The 17,432-nt window shown below is 41.0% G+C and overlaps 1 protein-coding gene across 6 annotated transcripts in view; it reads right to left on the bottom strand.

The window, feature by feature from the left end:
• The window catches only part of LOC138765026 (neuron navigator 1-like), a 674,255-nt gene that overhangs the window by 549,649 nt on the left and 107,174 nt on the right, over positions 1-17,432 (bottom strand). The gene's annotated exons all lie outside the window — the stretch shown is intronic.

Below are 17,432 nucleotides of genomic sequence, written 5' to 3' on the forward strand. Positions count from 1 at the left end.
AAAATTGGAGCCAGGTCTTTCACAAATAGCTTCCACATGGAGAGTGCTGGAAGTTGGAACTTTTCCACAAATAGAAATTTGTATTAATTTTAAACCTAAAATCAATAGATAATTGTCAACCAAAGACTTAAAAGGGAACTGGGAAATGAAAGCTATACAAAATTAGGTCACAAATCGGCCATTATCTCATTAAGTGGTTTTAATGAAATAAACCTTTCTCATTGTACCAGGTATAATGTGTCAATAAACTTGAAATTGAACTTGAAGGGACCTGAGAGATTAAGAGATAAACACACAAATTCTCATACTTAATAAAACATTGATTGATTGATGAGACATTAATTTTCATAAATTATTATTTAAATGTCAAGCCATTGCAACATGTTGCTGTGCAGAATGACTTGGGAATGCTTGTGCATGAATCATTGGTTTGCAGATGCAGCAGGCTACAGTATCAAGAAGGGAAATGGAATGTTGGTGTTCATTGCTAGAGGGATTTATTTGCAGGGAGGTTATGCTCCAACTGTACAAGGTACTGGTGAGGCCACATGTGGAGTACTGCATACAGTTCTGGTCTCCTTACTTGAAGAATGCACTGGCTTTGGAGGCAATTCAGAGAAAGTTCACCAGGTTGATTCCAGTTAGTCTATGGGGAGAGATTGAGTCATCTTGGACCATACTCCCTAGAATTTAGAAGAATCAGAGGAAATCTTGTAGAAATGTATAAAATTATGAAAGGTATAGTAAGAGGTAGGTAAATTGTTTCCATTGGTGGGAAAAACCAGGAGACATAGCCTCAAGATTTAGGGTAGTAGATTTAGGATGGAGATGAGGAAGGTGAATTCGCTGCCCATCGAAGCAGCTGAGGAGACCTCAGTAAATATATTTAAAACAAGTTTGGAAAGATTTTTTTTAACATAATAAAGGGATATGAGGGACAAAGGCAGGTAGGTGGAGATGAGCCCATCATCAGATGAGCCATGATCTAATTGAATGGCCGGTTTGACAAGATGAATAGCCTACTCCTGCTCCAATTTTTTGTAATGTTCCTAAAATAATATTCTTTAAAAATCTACATTGTAATAATGAGCACCCATCAAGAATAACTTAATTTCTCTGAATTAACATCATATTACAAATGAAAATGAAATAAACAAATCAAAAACTTCTTAGTTTAAACATAACTGTTAATGTCCATACAGCATGGTAACAGGCCTTTCAGCCCACGAGCCTGAACTGTCCAATTACACTCAATTGACCTACAACCCCCGTATGATATTTGAACAGTGGGGCAAATTTGGAGGACCTGGAGGCAACTTGTGCAACATGGGGAGAACGCAAAAGCTCCTCATAGACAGCACGGGATTTGAAACCCAGTCCCGATCGCTGGTGCTGTAACAGCTTTGCGCGACTTGCGACACTAACCATGTTGATTTGCGTCACACAAGCTTAAGGCCTCTAGATAACCACCAGACATCACTTGTAACCAAAGCCAGTCCTTCAATCAAATGCACTTGAAATACCCAGAGAGTAGGACAATAACATCCACATCGTTTCTGCCAATAAATGATGATGGTCAGAGTGGCGGGAACAGAATCTACAACAGCAGGAGAGTTGGAGCACATTGGCGTCATGGAGAAGAACTGGTTTGATTGATTCACGGACCGTCAAAGATTTGGCAAAAGGTGAGCACCTCCACTGAGCCACCCTTTCCTGCCAAACCACAACATGCAATTAGTGCAGTAGCTACCTGTCAATGGATTGGACATTCCACCCTGATACTGTAAAGCATTCAAAACCTTCAACAAATCTGACAACTGGAGAAGAACTGGGAAGTTGCTTTGCCAGCTGTTTGAGCTGATTGTTTCGGCCCAGCTATTAATTACGCTTGGGGTTCAGAGCACTTCACCTCTTCGGCTCAAATAAAGATAAACCTCATGTTTTATGAATGGCAGGTCACAAGCATAGGTAGGTTGCTTCTGTTGCAGGTTCTGACACCTTTAAAAAAAAAATGGTGTCTGTCACATTTGTGGCCCGAAATGTGAAGTTAACATTAAACACAAGTTTTATCAGGTAAACTTCTTAATGTCTTTATTCTCCCGTTTTCCTTTGTTCTCCTGCTTGTGTTCTTATCTCTCTCTCATACCACGTGACTTCCGGTACATCTCATACATATTCATTATCATGACATCCCTCCTTTAATCAGAAATAAACTTTACCTTCACTTACCAATATCCCTCGGAAACCTACAAACATCGTAACTAATGGTAATACTATAACTCAACTACATAAAATTTACTTCCTACAGCACTCATACATGCACTTTATGATATAAGATTAAAATACTGTCCCAAAGTTCTTATTAAAACTATGGCACAAAGTCTTCGTATCGTTTGGGCGCTTTCCGGTTTCGTTTCGGCCTGCCTGCGAAATTGTCGTCGCTTCTCGGTTGTTCACTCTCGGCGTCTGCAATACTGCTCACCACGGCTTCGGGTGTTCCTGGCGCTCTAGTCACTTCATCAGGAGTGCTGGTAACTGCCTCTGGAACATCATCAGGTCTCTCAGTTTCAGCATCTCGTATTAGCCTTTCAACCTCTTCGCTCGATGTATCTCTGGACTGGTACCTTTTTACACCTGATACATTTCTCTTATACAGGACTCCAGTCGGAGACTTGACTGTCACCATACTGCCACTTCTGGATACGACAGTATAGGGTTGATGGTAATAAGGTGTGTCTAGCTTACCACCAGTTTCATGCCTCACTAGAACATTATCTCCTGGCATGATGTCTGAGTACTTGGCTCCACGTTTCGAATCTGTGTACAGCTTTGCTGCACCTTTCTTTTCAGCATCATGGTCCCTCATCTCCTGGTCATCTCGGATTTCCTTTATTTCTGGCATTTTTGTGCAGATTTTTATCCCAAAAAATGCCTCTGCAGGACTTTTTCCAGTGGTGGCATGAGGCGTTGCTCGATAGACAGCCACATAAGATAGCAATGCTTCTTGCCAATTTTGTCCTTCTGCGTGTGCAATCCTCAATCGTTTTTCAATGGACTGATTTTGTCTCTCTACTTCTCCATTGGCTTGCAGCCATTTCGGAGTTACTTTATGATGGTGGATACCGGTGGTCCTCATGTATTCCGCAAATGTCTCTGAAATGAATTGTGGACCATTATCAGAGTATAATGTAACAGGTAATCCATATCTTGCGAATATCTCTGCTAATGCTTGTATTGTTTTTTCAGTGGTTGTGGACTTCAACACCACGTACTCATAGTATCTGCTGTAGTAATCTATTTCTACCATAATTGATTCACCCGTCGGTAAAGGTCCAAGGAAATCAACAGCTACGTCGATCCATGGTCCTGTCGGGAGTTGTGTACTCCGGATCGGTTCTGACGGATTACTCCTACTTGTGATTTGACATCCGTGACAAGTTTTAACAAATTTCTCTGCGTCTTTATCACAACTTGGCCACCATACCTTGGTTCTGAGGTTTTGCTTGGTACCAACAATACCTAGGTGTCCTTCATGCGCTAAGGATACGATCTTCGGTCTCAATCTTTGTGGAATCACCAATCTGCAACCTCTCAATACACACTGTCCGATGCAACAAAGTTCGTCTCTAATGGGAATGTAAGCCTTGTGAGTACACTTGTCCCATTGTCCACTCTGTATGCATTCTCTTACTTCCATGAGTTCTGGATCACGTTCGGATTCTCTCTCGACTTCCTTCGTAGTCACAGCTTTCGGTGTCGCCTGAATAGCTACGAAGCGTACAAAGCTCTCTGTTTCTGTTCCCAATTCTGACTTGGATTGTGGACCTCCATCCTTCACCAATCTGGACAGCGGATCTGCAATGTTTGTTTTCTCTGCAATGTGGATTACTTTATATTTGTAGGGTTGTAGTCTGAGTACCCATCTCTCTATTCTGGCACATGGTTTGTATCTAGGTGTATAGATCACCTCTAATGGCTTATGATCTGTGATGAGTTCAAATTCAATGCCGTATAAATATGCATGGAACCTCTCACAGGCCCATACAAGTCCGAGTGCTTCTTTCTCTGTCTGAGAGTATCTTCTTTCCACATCTGATAATGATCTGCTGGCATAGGCAATGATTCGTGGTCCTCCATCATGCATCTGGACCAACACGGCTCCTAAACCAACTGGGCTGGCATCCGCTATGACTTTGATTGATGCCGCCGGATCGTAATATCCAAGAGTTTTTGCATCTGTCAGGCTTTGCTTCAGCGCTGTGAACGCTTTCTTCTGCTCAGATCCAAAATGAAATGGTACACCTTTCCTGGTTAGTTTCCTTAGTGGTTCTGCCACTGTAGCGAAATTAGGAATGAACTTTGCACAAAAATTGACCAATCCCAGGAAACTCCTCACCTCTGTTGCGTTCTGAGGTGCACGTGCCTCTTCAATAGCTTTCACCTTGGCCTCTGCAGGGTTTAGTCCTTTCCGTGTAAGTCTGTGTCCCATGAAGTCCATTTCTGACACACCGAGGTCACTTTGGAAAAGACCCATATTGCCCGGCCAAAGGCAAAGTTTGCAGAAAGTGTGGAGGTAAGGACCACTTTGCAAAGAAGTGCAAAAGCAAGTCCAATGCAGACCAGAAGAGGAAGAATACAACTTCCAAAGGCAAAGCCTGGGGGAAAGGAAAGTATCCTGGAAAGAAAGATACCATTCGCCAGATAGACGGTGACGATGATGATACCCAGGAGGAACAGAGTTGTTACCAATTTACGTTGAATGAAGTACATCATGAGAAGGTCCCAGTGATCATTGCTGGAGTGACAGTTCAGGTCATTGTAGACTCAGGCAGTGACAGTAATGTGATTGATCGACATTTATGGGAGAAGTTGAAAAGGAAAAAGATCATCTGTACCTCAAAAAAGTGTTCCAAGAAACTGTATCCATACACAGCAACCAAGCCATTGCAGACCATTGGATGTTTTACTGCAACTGTTGAAGCTGGAGATAAGTACACCGAAGCAGAGTTTATGGTCATAGAAGAGAGGGGAGAACCATTGCTGAGTAGAAGCACAGCGCACCTGGCAATACTTCATATTGGAGCTTGTGTCAATTCAATTCAGTCATACAAGGATATGAAGCAAGAATTCCCCGCAGTCTTCCAAGGAGTAGGAAAGATGAAAGGTCGACAATTGAAGCTAGCGGTAGATGAAACGGTCAAACCCAAGGCACAACCAATGCGCCGAACTCCGTTTGGACTTCGTGGGAAAGTCGAAGCCAAAATTAAAGAATTGATCGAACAAGACATTATTGAACCTGTGGAACATTCGACACAATGGGTCAGTCCCGTAGTGATTGTGCCCAAACCAAAGGGTGACATAAGACTATGTGTTGACATGAGAATTGCCAATGAAGCTATAATTCGAGAACGACACCCTATACTAACAGTGGAGGAAATACTTCAAGAACTAACCACCAGCAAGGTATTCTCAAAAATTGATCTGAAGTGGGGCTATCATCAATTAGAGCTGGATCCAGGTTCCCGAGATGTGACAACATTTGTGACTCACTGTGGATTGTATCGTTACAAGAGACTATCATTTGGAATTAATGCAGCTTCGGAGATCTACCAGTATGAAATCCATCGAGTGATTCAAGGCATTCCTGGAGTTGCCAACATTTCTGACGACATCATAATCTATTGTGCTTTGCACGCGTGGGTTCGAATCCCATCCTTGTCGCCAATGTCACATTTGTGGCCCGAAATGTGAAGTTAATAAAACATTAAACACAAGTTTTATCAGGTAAACTTCTTAGTGTCTTTATTCTCCCGTTTTCCTTTGTTCTCCTGCTTGTGCTCTTATCTCTCTCTCATACCACGTGATTTCCGGTACATCTCATACATATTCATTATCATGACAGTGTCTTTAATTGTTCTGCAAAACAATGACTGATAATTTCCTTGTATCACTAAGACACTCCCATCATCTTTTTTCATTTCTTTCAACAGTCTCCACAATATGTTATCCAAGACAAAGTTACATTTATTCATCACATTTTGAAGGTAACCAAAATAACCTCCATCACCCTGGGTGACCAACCTCTTCCCACTGCTACCTTCAGCAGAAGGTGCAGAAACCTGAATCCAGCACCACGAGATTCAAGAAAGTTTTTATTCCAAATAAATATCAGACTCTTAGAACTCCCCACACTACTCTAACCATAAACTCCTCCAGTATCGAAACATTGTATGTATGTATCGGGTGGCAGGGTTAGCGTCGCGGTTAACACAATGCTGCTACAGCGCCAGCAATGGGATTCAAATCCAGAGCTGTCTAAGTTTTTTGCACATTCTCCCTGTTTCTTCATGGGTTTCCTCTGGGCACTCGGGTTTTCTCCCTCCCTTCAAAAATATACCAAATGGTCGGTTAATTGGACGGCATGGTTTCAAGGGCCATATAACCATATAACCGTTTTCAGCACGGAAACAGGCCATGTCGGCCCTTCAAGTCCGTACCGGTTCACTTGAACAACTCCATTAGCTCCTCCGCAAGCTCCTGAGGAAGTAGAGGCTTTCTTCATGATGCCATTGGTGTGTTGGTTCCAGGATCGCTAAGGCTGCTACTGTGGTGGCCAAACTAAGCAAATGAGTGTGGAACAACAAATACCTCATAGTGAACACTAAGCTCAAGGTATATCAGGCATGTGTCCTTAGCACCCTGCTTTATGGCAACAAATATGGACAATTTATGTCATGCAGGAGAACCGGCTTGAGAGCTTCCATCACCGATTCCTCCGACTCATCCTGGACATATTCTGGCAGGACGGATTCATAAAGCTGGCTCTCTCAGCATGCACCTCCTGCTATGTCATTACTTTGGTGGCTTGGCCATGGAGGATGGCCTTTTAGTCTGCTGTAAGTCTAAAGAAAATATGACAGTAAACTTTCATCCCACGAGTGCATGCTCACCGGTTCTGGAATTTCATACTCATCTCAGATTTCTCCCTTCCTTCAGAACTGTGCTCCTTCAAATTCTTACCTCTTAAGATGGTCCTATCTGTCCCAACGTTAGTTTTGCCAGTTTTCGAATTTCCTTCCAAAAACAACTCTGCCTGCTTCAAGAGACTTCAAAGCAACCTCTGTGATCAAGCCTCTGCCATAAGATTTTCCCTTGCGAATGGTCCTGTTAATTGCCTTGAAATTATTTGGATGTCGAGGTGCTATGTAAATAGAATAAATTGATCTGGTTGCTGTTCTTTATGGATACTGGAATCCTCTTTGAAACAGTAAAATCAAATGGGTTTCTAAATACAAAAATAATTGACGTGTTGATGCCTTACACAGAGGTATACAAGTATAAAGGTACCTTTCAAAACTAAGGGTACAAAATGGCATTAATTTTGATGTATTGTTGTAAAGAGCACATTTGTTGAGGAATACTAGTTCTAATGAAAGATGTTCTGTTCATAGTCTCCCTCCACAAATTCTGTTGCAAGATGAAAGAGTCGATAGACATTGAAATCGCAGTTGCTTTAATAAAAACACACAAAATCCTTGCAAAAAAAAAACAAACCCTTTTTCCATTAAAACTGTCGCATTGTCTACCAAAATCTGTTCCTCCAGAGCATGCATGATCTTTCGGAGAAATTGCAAGTGTTAAACCTGCTCATCCCATTTGCAATTTCCAGATGCCCATGGGCATTAGTGATTGATTACTGAAACTCTCTGCAGGAGGACAAGTTAAATTTATGATTTTGATCTTCCTGTGGGGAAAAATTCTGATGTGAGCATGAGTTCGGTCTCTCGATTCCACCAAGCAATAACAAAACAGATCTGACCCATAATTTCAAGCTGCCATTCCTGCCTCTTCCAGTAACCACCCCCCTCCAATTTCTTAATAATTTATCTTCCTCTATCATTAAAAAAAATCTTTAAAGTACTGACTACGTTTGGTGGGCTTGTGAATTAAAGAGATGTTGCATAACCTGGGTATCTCCCTGGAGCATAGGAATCTGAAGGGAGACATTATAGATGTTTATAAAATTTTGAAGGGTATAGAAAATAAGCAAATAGTTATAATCTTTTTTCCAAGATAGAGAGAATTGGGGAATCTATAACTAGAGGACATAGATTTAAGGTGAGAGATTTAAAAGGGACCTGAAGGCAACTTTTTCAAACAGAGGGCAATGGGCATATGAAACTAGTTGCCAGAGAAAAAAGGGGGGGGGGGGGCGGAGTTTGAGCTGGGTACAATTGTAACATTTGAAGGGCATTTGAACAGATATTTTGGGTAGGAATAGTTTAGAGTGATCTGGTCCAGACACATACAAATGAGAGAGAATAGCTTGGGTAAACAACTTGATTATCATTGAAGTGGCCACAGAGCCTGTTTCCACATTGTAAAACTGTGATTCAGTGCTTCCGCCATCCTTTTAAGACAGTTCAAATAATCTCCTTGAGAAAAAATTTCCTCACCCCCATCTCAATAGATGACCTCTTATTTCTAAACCACGAACTTTAGTTCTGTTTTCTTCCAAGATTCCTTTATTATCATGTGATATTACAGAACATGAAATGGTCTTCTGCCTGCTGTAAAGCCATTAGAGTCACCAATGGTGTTGCTCGGCACCCCTTACAGAATGAGAAAGAGAAGCAATATAGAGTCCATTCAGAGTAATTGAGTGTCCGTGGATTTGCCTCCAGCGCTCCCACAGCTTCTGCACAGACCCCTGTTCAATCCATGGCCAAGCTCGAGATCCAAACCTCTGACATGTTCACAGCACCAGTGGCCCTTCGGGAGTCCTTTTTACCCTCAGCACCCTCTTGAATCCCAGCTCTTAAACCTGGATCCCAAGAGCCCGTCTCCAGCAGTCTGCAGCCGATGTGGCTCCCCAGCCTCTGAGGCTCTCACTGGTCCACCACCGTGGTCCTATAGGGTCTTCTCCTCTGCTTTCCTTCTCAATGGGGTGTGTTCTTCCCATTTCTAGTGCCCTGAGCTGGTCCTCTGCTCCCTAGAGACTCCAAACCCTTATGGCCACAGCCAAGATTAGGGGTCGCCATCTTAGGCACAGACCCATCGGTTCCACTTACTGGCTGCTTACTGTCCAGCATCCGGACTCGGGGTGGGGTGGGTTGAACCCTTCGGAGCAGCGCTCTGTCTCTCCACTCCCCAGGGGCCAAGAGGAAGCATCCTCTCAAAATTGACCTGATCAAACTCTTCATGATTGTATTGGTTTCAATCAGATCTTCTCTCACTCTTTGAAACTTCACATGACACAAGCAAAGACTAAAGTTTTCTCAGAAGATATTGTGCCCCTTCCAAGAGCACATCAAGCAGCATCGGTGGGAGAACTGGCTGCAATCTTCTTTACCACATTTCTGCCATTTCGATGAAGGGATGTGGCTCAAAGCATGGGCCTTTTGTTTTTTTGGTCCCAGTGATGCTGCTTAAACCAGTGAGCATGCTGTGTTGAGCATCAGATTCTAGCATCTGCAGTCTCCTGTGCGTGTCCATTGCAGATATTTGGTTGTTCAACTTCTGTTGAACAACGTCTGAAGAAACCTCTCAACTGATTATTCTTAAGTGTAAATCTTTAATCATACCGAAGGTACAGTAAAACCCCTGGTATCTGGCATCTATGGGCATTGGTAGATAAGTGAATTTTCTGGTTATTTGAAACTGTGTGTTGAGTGGATTGGTGAACTAACAGAGAGGTGCGCCAATTTTAAACTTAAGCTTTTTTTTTAAAACCGACCTGTATTTTTCTTCTGCAATTTTTCCCTCTGGTTGCATGAGACTGCCGATTGCTTGAATTCTAGATAGCAGGTGTTTTACTGTATGTGTAGTTGTTTTGTATGACTGTATTATCCAAAAGACATGGAATGCCTTTTATCAACTAACTGCCCAATCAGACAATTTTTTCATTACATGCCAGCTGGGAGCGCTGGCCATGATTGGATTGTCACGTTATGACTGTGGTATGCCAACCCACAATCTACTGACTCAAAAGGAAATGATGCTTCTACTGAGCTAAGCCACTGGAGACTTGTTCCCAGACACATGAATGCATGTGCTTTGATGCCAGGATTTCCAATGTAACTGATGATTAATCTGACCATCTACTTATCTTAAACGTATCAAAAATAGCAGTTCAGCATGTTTTTTTCCCCATAAACATGCCACACATTATACAAGAGTTCCTTGCATTGGATCAAATCCTTGCAAAATCCATGTCAGAGTCTAAATGTTAAAGTAACAATCTTAAACAAGTCCTTGGAACATGTTTTCCAAATATACAGCATTGGGAATTTTAAGGCTTTTTTCTCCATGTATTTGCCGGCCAGCTTTCTGCGCCATGGGGAATTGAATTCTGCGGGCTAGATGGTTACCAACTAGAGTTGGACCAATTCCCCACATGCTTCAATTTAGAGACAAAGTGTGTAAATCAACCAGTGTGAGCTGATTTCAAGTCACTTCATTCTTTCCTGAGATTGTAAAATGTAAGTATTTTATTTCTTGCACATATTCTTTTTTTTTAAATTTCCTAGAAACTTTCTCACTGTTTTGAGCAATAAATTCTGACATTGACCCCGACCTCCTTAATTGCCTTCTTCCAGTACTGTGGATTTTGTTCCTCTTGAAGCACAGTGGACATGAACTTAACTTCGCAACAACTCCATGAAAAATGCAGTCTCAGTACCAACTACTGCATGTCATCTTTTATGGCTTCACCAAAGTCTTGAACTGCAAAAGATTGTGGACCACTCTCAAGTTCAGCCTGCCCACAGAAAATCATCTCCATCTTACATCTGGATCACAATGGGGTGCAACTCATCATCATAGACAGTGTGTCAATAAAAGAGCCAATTCTCAGTCAATCCATATTAAAAATAAGCTTCATCATTGTGCTAAGTACCCATGATAATGGAGAATTAATTGACCCACAGCAATTACAGGTAGGATTTGTTAAAGGAAGACATTCCTCAAATAGTCTAGGAAGATTATTTAATATAATACACATGACAAAATTTGAATGGAATCCAAGTACTACATTCACCCCGTATGCAGAAAAAGCATTAGACCTTTTGGAATGGTCCTTTCTATTTAAAACACTGGAAAAATTTGGCACAGGTAGAATATTTATGAACTGGATAAAAAAAAACTTCATATCATAAACCACAAGCTAAAATTATAACCAATAATCAGATGTCAACGGTGTTCCCTTGAGCATATTGAGTAGACAAGGATGCCCCCTGTCCACAGTGCTTTTTATTTTAGTAATTGACTGGTGGAGATAATAAGAAGGGATCTGGATATAAAGGGCTTCAAAGTTGGACAAGAAGAACACAAAATTAGTCTATTTGCCAGTGATGTGCTACTGTACCTATCAGACATGGCTAAATTTTTGGAATAATTACAAGGAACACTAGAAAAATATTTAAGAATGTCTAGTTATAAAATAAATATGGACAAAAGCAAGATCATGCCATTGACATATTTTAAATATGGAAGATATCAGAAAGGAAGTAAATTTAAATGGAAGATGGATGGAATAAAATATCTTGGAATAGCAACTGACAAAAACTTATAAAATCTGTATAATCTAAATTATGTACCTCTTTTGGAGAAGATAGAAGAAAACCTGCAGAAATGGAGAGACTTACTGATTACTCTTGTGGGAAAGGTTAATGGCATCAAAGTGAAAGTAACGCCAAGACTGCATATCTTTTTCCTATCACCACCTATTCCTTCAAATTCTTTATTTAAATTATTAAACAATCATATTAGACAGTTCCTATGAAATAATAATGCACCAAGAATCACACTGGAAAAGCAACATGGGAATATGGACTTTCAAATTAAAAAAAAATACTACCTAGCTGTACAGGCTAGATTTCTTGCAGCCTTTTTTGGGGGAAGACAGCACCCCCTCATGGATTCAGATTGGAATGGATTCAATGGGAGAGGGGAAAGCAAAGAATTTTATTTATAAATGGAGTGTCAAATCTCCAGAAAAAAGACAGATAATCCTATACGATCAGATGATCAGAACATGGCAAGAAATTAATGAATGTATAGGAAATAAAACTAAGGATATGAAAGCACCATTGTGTAAATATATGTTCTATTGCCTATGAACATAGGCAATAGAACATATTTATATTCATGGTATGAGAAAGGCATGTGATATGAAGACTGCTATATGGAAGGAACTCATGTCTTTCAAACAACTAAAACACAAATATGGAGTGGTCAGTGGGACCTTGTTTTCTCCAGCTTAGCTCGGTCTTAAGAGAAAGATGGGGACCAATGTTGACCCCACCTGAAATTAATGAAACAGAACAAATCATCTGGATGGGGAATACACCCAAATTTATAACAAAAATGTATTATGCACTCCAGAGCGAAAGTTCAAAACCAGGGTTGTAGAAATCAAAGGAAAGATGAGAATCGAACTTGGGTGTGGTAATTCCAGAAAGAAGATGGTCAGATTAGTGCAAAGACAGCATGACATCAATTATAAATGCAAGATATGGATTGGTTCAATATATTTTTTTTTTACACCAATCACATCTTACCCCACAGAAGTTATATAGATCAAAAGCAGAAATATCAACGATGTGTTTCAGATGTGGGATTGAAACAGAAACCTTTCTGCATGCTACATGGTCGAGCATGAAGGTGAGGCCATTTTGGAAAGACATCACAGAAAAATTAACCAGGATAACAAGAGTGGCCTTTGCGGGTGACCCAGAGCTATATCTATTAGGAAATAAACAACAAATTGAATAAATATCAAATCTCATTTATAAAAATAGCACAAGCAGTAGCAAAAAAAAAATGTATTGCAATCACTTGGAAGTCCAACTCTCCTTTACTTATAGGATGAGATACTATGGAAATGAACAGCTGTAGACCTATGGAAAAAATCTCAATTTAAAGAATAAATATGACACTTTTGTAAAGATCTGACAGACAGACCTGGACCATATAGGGACCCAGATACAGTAATTAAAAAAGGACTATAAATGTTACATATCCAAACGTGATTTCCCCAATTATATTCTATATATATGTAGAAAACCAAAGGCGAGAAATCAAACTGCTCAAACTGCAGGGGAATCACGCTGCTCTCCATTGCAGGCAAAATCTTTGCTAGGATTCTCCTAAATAGAATAATACCTAGTGTCGCCGAGAATGTTCTCCCAGAATCACAGTGTGGCTTTCACGCAAACAGAGGAACTACTGACATGGTCTTTGCCCTCAGACAGCTCCAAGAAAAGTGCAGAGAACAAAACAAAGGACTTGACATCACCTTTCTTGACCTCACCAAAGTCTTCGACACTGTGAGCAGGAAAGGGATTTGGCAAATACTAGAGCACCTCGGATGTCCCCTAAAGTTCCTCAACATGGTTATCCAACTGCACGAAAACCAACAAGGTCGGGTCAGATACAGCAATGAGCTCGCTGAACCCTTCTCCATTAACAATGGCGTGAAGCAAGGCTGCGTTCTCGCACCAACCCTCTTTTCAATCTTCTTCAACATTATGCTGAAACAAACCATGAAAGACCTCAACAATGAAGACGCTGTTTACATCCGGTACCGCACGGATGGCAGTCTCTTCAATCTGAGGTGCCTGCAAGCTCACACCAAGACACAAGATCAACTTGTCCGTGAACTACTCTTTGCAGATGATGCCGTTTTAGTTGCCCATTCAGAGCCAGCTCTTCAGCGCTTGACGTCCTGTTTTGCGGAAACTGCCAAAATGTTTGGCCTGGAAGTCAGCCTGAAGAAAACTGAGGTCCTCCATCAGCCAGCTCCCCACCATGACTATCAGCCCCCACCACATCTCCATCGGGCACACAAAACTCAAAATAGTCAACTAGTTTACCTATCTTGGCTGCACCATTTCATCGGATGCAAGGATCGACAAAGATAGACAACAGACTCGCCAAGGCAAATAGCGCCTTTGGAAGACTACACAAAAGAGTCTGGAAAAACAACCAACTGAAAAACCTCACAAAGATTAGCATATACAGAGCCGTTGTCATACCCACACTCCTGTTCGCCTCCAAATCATGGGTCCTCTACCGGCATCACCTACGGCTCCTAGAACGCTTCCACCAGCGTTGTCTCCGCTCCATCCTCAACATTCATTGGAGCGACTTCATCCCTAACATCGAAGTACTCGAGATGGCAGAGGCCGACAGCATCGAATCCACACTGCTGAAGATCCAGCTGCACTGGGTAGGTCACGTCTCCAGAATGGAGGACCATCGCCTTCCCAAGATCATGTTATATGGCGAGCTCTCCACTGGCCACCATGACAGAGGTGCACCAAAGAAGAGGTACAAGGACTGCCTAAAGAAATCTCTTGGTGCCTGCCACATTGACCACCGCCAGTGGGCTGATATCGCCTCAAACCGTGCATCTTGGTGCCTCACAGTTCGGCGGGCAGCAACCTCCTTTGCAGAAGATTGCAGAGCCCACCTCACTGACAAAAGACAAAGGAGGAAAAACCCAACACCCAACCCCAACCAACCAATTTTCCCTTGCAACCGATTCAACCGTGTCTGCCTGTCCCGCATCGGACTTGTTAGCCACAAACGAGCCTGCAGCTAACGTGGACATTACCCCTCCATAAATCTTCATCCGCGAAGCCAAGCCAAAGAAGCTCTGATAGTGTGTGGATCTGTATGTAGGGAAAGGGGATGGAGGGAGGGACTGTTCTGTTTTTGTTTTTTTAGAAAAACTTTATTGAAGATTTTATTATGTATATTTTGGGAAAAAAAATCAAAAATAAAATATTTAAAAAAAAGGAAGTGAGTACAAAGGGAACCAACATTAGCTTCCTCTTTCAAGCCAAAATCCCCAAACTGAAGCCCTAATTTCAGATAACACCAAGGTAGCCAGCCAAATCATTCACATATCTTTCTCAGACTCCCGAAACAGACCCTTTATTCAGAGACCTGTCATGGTAAGAGGTTTAAATGGCAGAGGAAAAAAAAAATTCTAGGATGTGGTCAATAACTCCTTAAGAAAAAAAAACTTGTCATCTCCACTGATTTCTGAGAAATCCCTGATCTACGAGCTTTCAAAGAGGAGAAGGAACATTTAGGATAATATTGAGAATTTTAAAAATGAAATAAAAATTACTCTTTGCACAGCATGATTCATAATGTAATTATCTTCCTTCAGCCAACGAACAGCATGACTGTTCTCATGTAGATGAAAAGCAAACTTGAAGCTCAGAGATGTTAGATGGTACTCCAAAAAAAAACCAAAAATGCTGAGCAATGCAGCATGTTTAATTTATGCATATATTTTACAGAACATAAATAGTAAGAATTATTCTTCATCCCGAAACACGGTAGCAGGGGATTCAAAATGCTGAATAGATAACATCAAAAGTGGCCATAATGTCAACAACAAAAGTGGGAAGTAAGTGCAGAACCAACAACAATGGACTGAATTTATTTGTTCTCATTACTGCTCCCAAGTTGATGGATGAGAATTTAGTTACATTAGGTGTGGAAATAATAAAGGAAACTGAGAATCCAGGGGCAACTTTTCTTTGGACACCATCCACGCCAATATGCTGGCCTGGTACTACAAAAATGCAGTAAAACTTTGATGTTCCAGAATTAAGAGATCCCAAGGGTCGATGTTATTTGGCACCAATAGTTGCTGAATGGCATCCCTTCAGGGGAAACCAGCTAGGAAGTTAAAATCCAACAGAAATAAGGTAGACACAAGGGTCCTATACCGAGCAGTTGATTTGTAGCTGGTGCCATGGGAGGTTCTTATGAGATTGATGAACATCACCCTTGGTTGCATGTACACATCATTATAGCATGCTGCTTCCCTTGATCCTGAACTTTCATGAGATATGAGAGCTTCCACTGAAGTGGGTAGGACTTTCTTCCTTAGCGCCCATCCATCCAGTTCAGCTGACCTTTGAAACAGTGGAGGATTACATAAAATAAATAAATCATGGCTATTATTAAGATGAATAAGCTCCTCTCCATATTACTTCTAGTAAGGAGCTGCATCAAAAGAGACACATCAGAGATAATCTTTCAACATTGTGCTCTCATTTCTCCAGTTTCCATTCACTGTACAGCTGAGATCAATGAACCTATACAAATTTGCCCTCTGCCAAACCACAGACATTTGAGTATTTCATTGTGCAAGAAAGGGTGGCTGAGAACAACATCCAGACATTAAACAATCTGCCGAGTCAAAATTTTTCAATGACATGCAAAGACCAAAGAGGAATAAACTGTACTCCAGCACATGGCACAGATTACAACTACAAATGGAGCTCAATATTTCATCCCAATGCCTGCTCAATTCTCAGGAGACAGTGCTTAACTCTCTTTGCAGCCTAGTGAGGAGTCATTTGCTGGTCATGAGGCAAATGACACAAACCAGTCATTAAGCAATAACTATTTTCAAGGCTTCATTGTAAATTACTTGGTGAGTAGTACAATTTCTCATGAAGTATTTTATGGCATATGTTACATTCTGTGTCGTGTCCTATGCTGCAGTCTAATGACTCGTGAGAATCCTCAGTAATTAGCTAGATCTATATTTCAGTCGCACTGAACATTGGGTAATGATCCAAATCCTAATCATTTGAACCAGTTATGCTACCAATTATTCCCTTGTCCATTAAAATTTCATGATCTATTTAACTATGTTGTGGATTAATGGAGTAGGGAATTATCCCAGTAGCAAGTGGCATGTCTGAAGAAAGAGTAAATATGCATAATTTTTTTTGCACAGTGCCTCCTCAAAATCAGATGTTAAAACATTATTCATCCATGAGGTGTGATAGCATTAGCACGATCAGTATCAATAGTCCATCCCCGATTACTCTCTGGACTATTTCAGATGGCAATTATGAGTTAACCAGATTGGTGAATCCAGAGTCATGAACTGTCCATTTCACATAACAATGGGTGATGCCCTTTCCTGAAAGACATTGGTGAACCTGATGGGTTTCAAAACTTTAAAACTATCTGGGTTATCAATGTGCTAAAAAATATAGATCATTGACGAGAATCACTCACGAAACAATGCTCCGATGCTCCAAAAAGCCCTGATGCATCAAAGCAAAGGCAGAGTGTGAAAAGATGCTATTGCAACAGACTCTTGTCAGAGTGGTCAATATGAGGCTTGACCAAAGGCATTTCCAGAAGCCAGCTTTCCATCTTTTATAAACTGTTCAATGTGTTCAATTCAGATCTTTACAACAGTGTCATATTTATTCTTTAAATTATGAGATTTTTTTCCATAGGTCTACAGCTGTTCATTTCCATAGTATCTCATCCTAAGTAAAGGAGAGTTGGACTTCCAAGTGATTGCAATACATTTTTTTTTTGCAACTGCTTGTGCTATTTTTATAAATGAGATTTTATTCAATTTGTTGTTTATTTCCTAATAG

Source organism: Narcine bancroftii, chromosome 5 (genome assembly GCF_036971445.1).
Source record: "Narcine bancroftii isolate sNarBan1 chromosome 5, sNarBan1.hap1, whole genome shotgun sequence".
NCBI lineage: Eukaryota > Metazoa > Chordata > Chondrichthyes > Torpediniformes > Narcinidae > Narcine > Narcine bancroftii.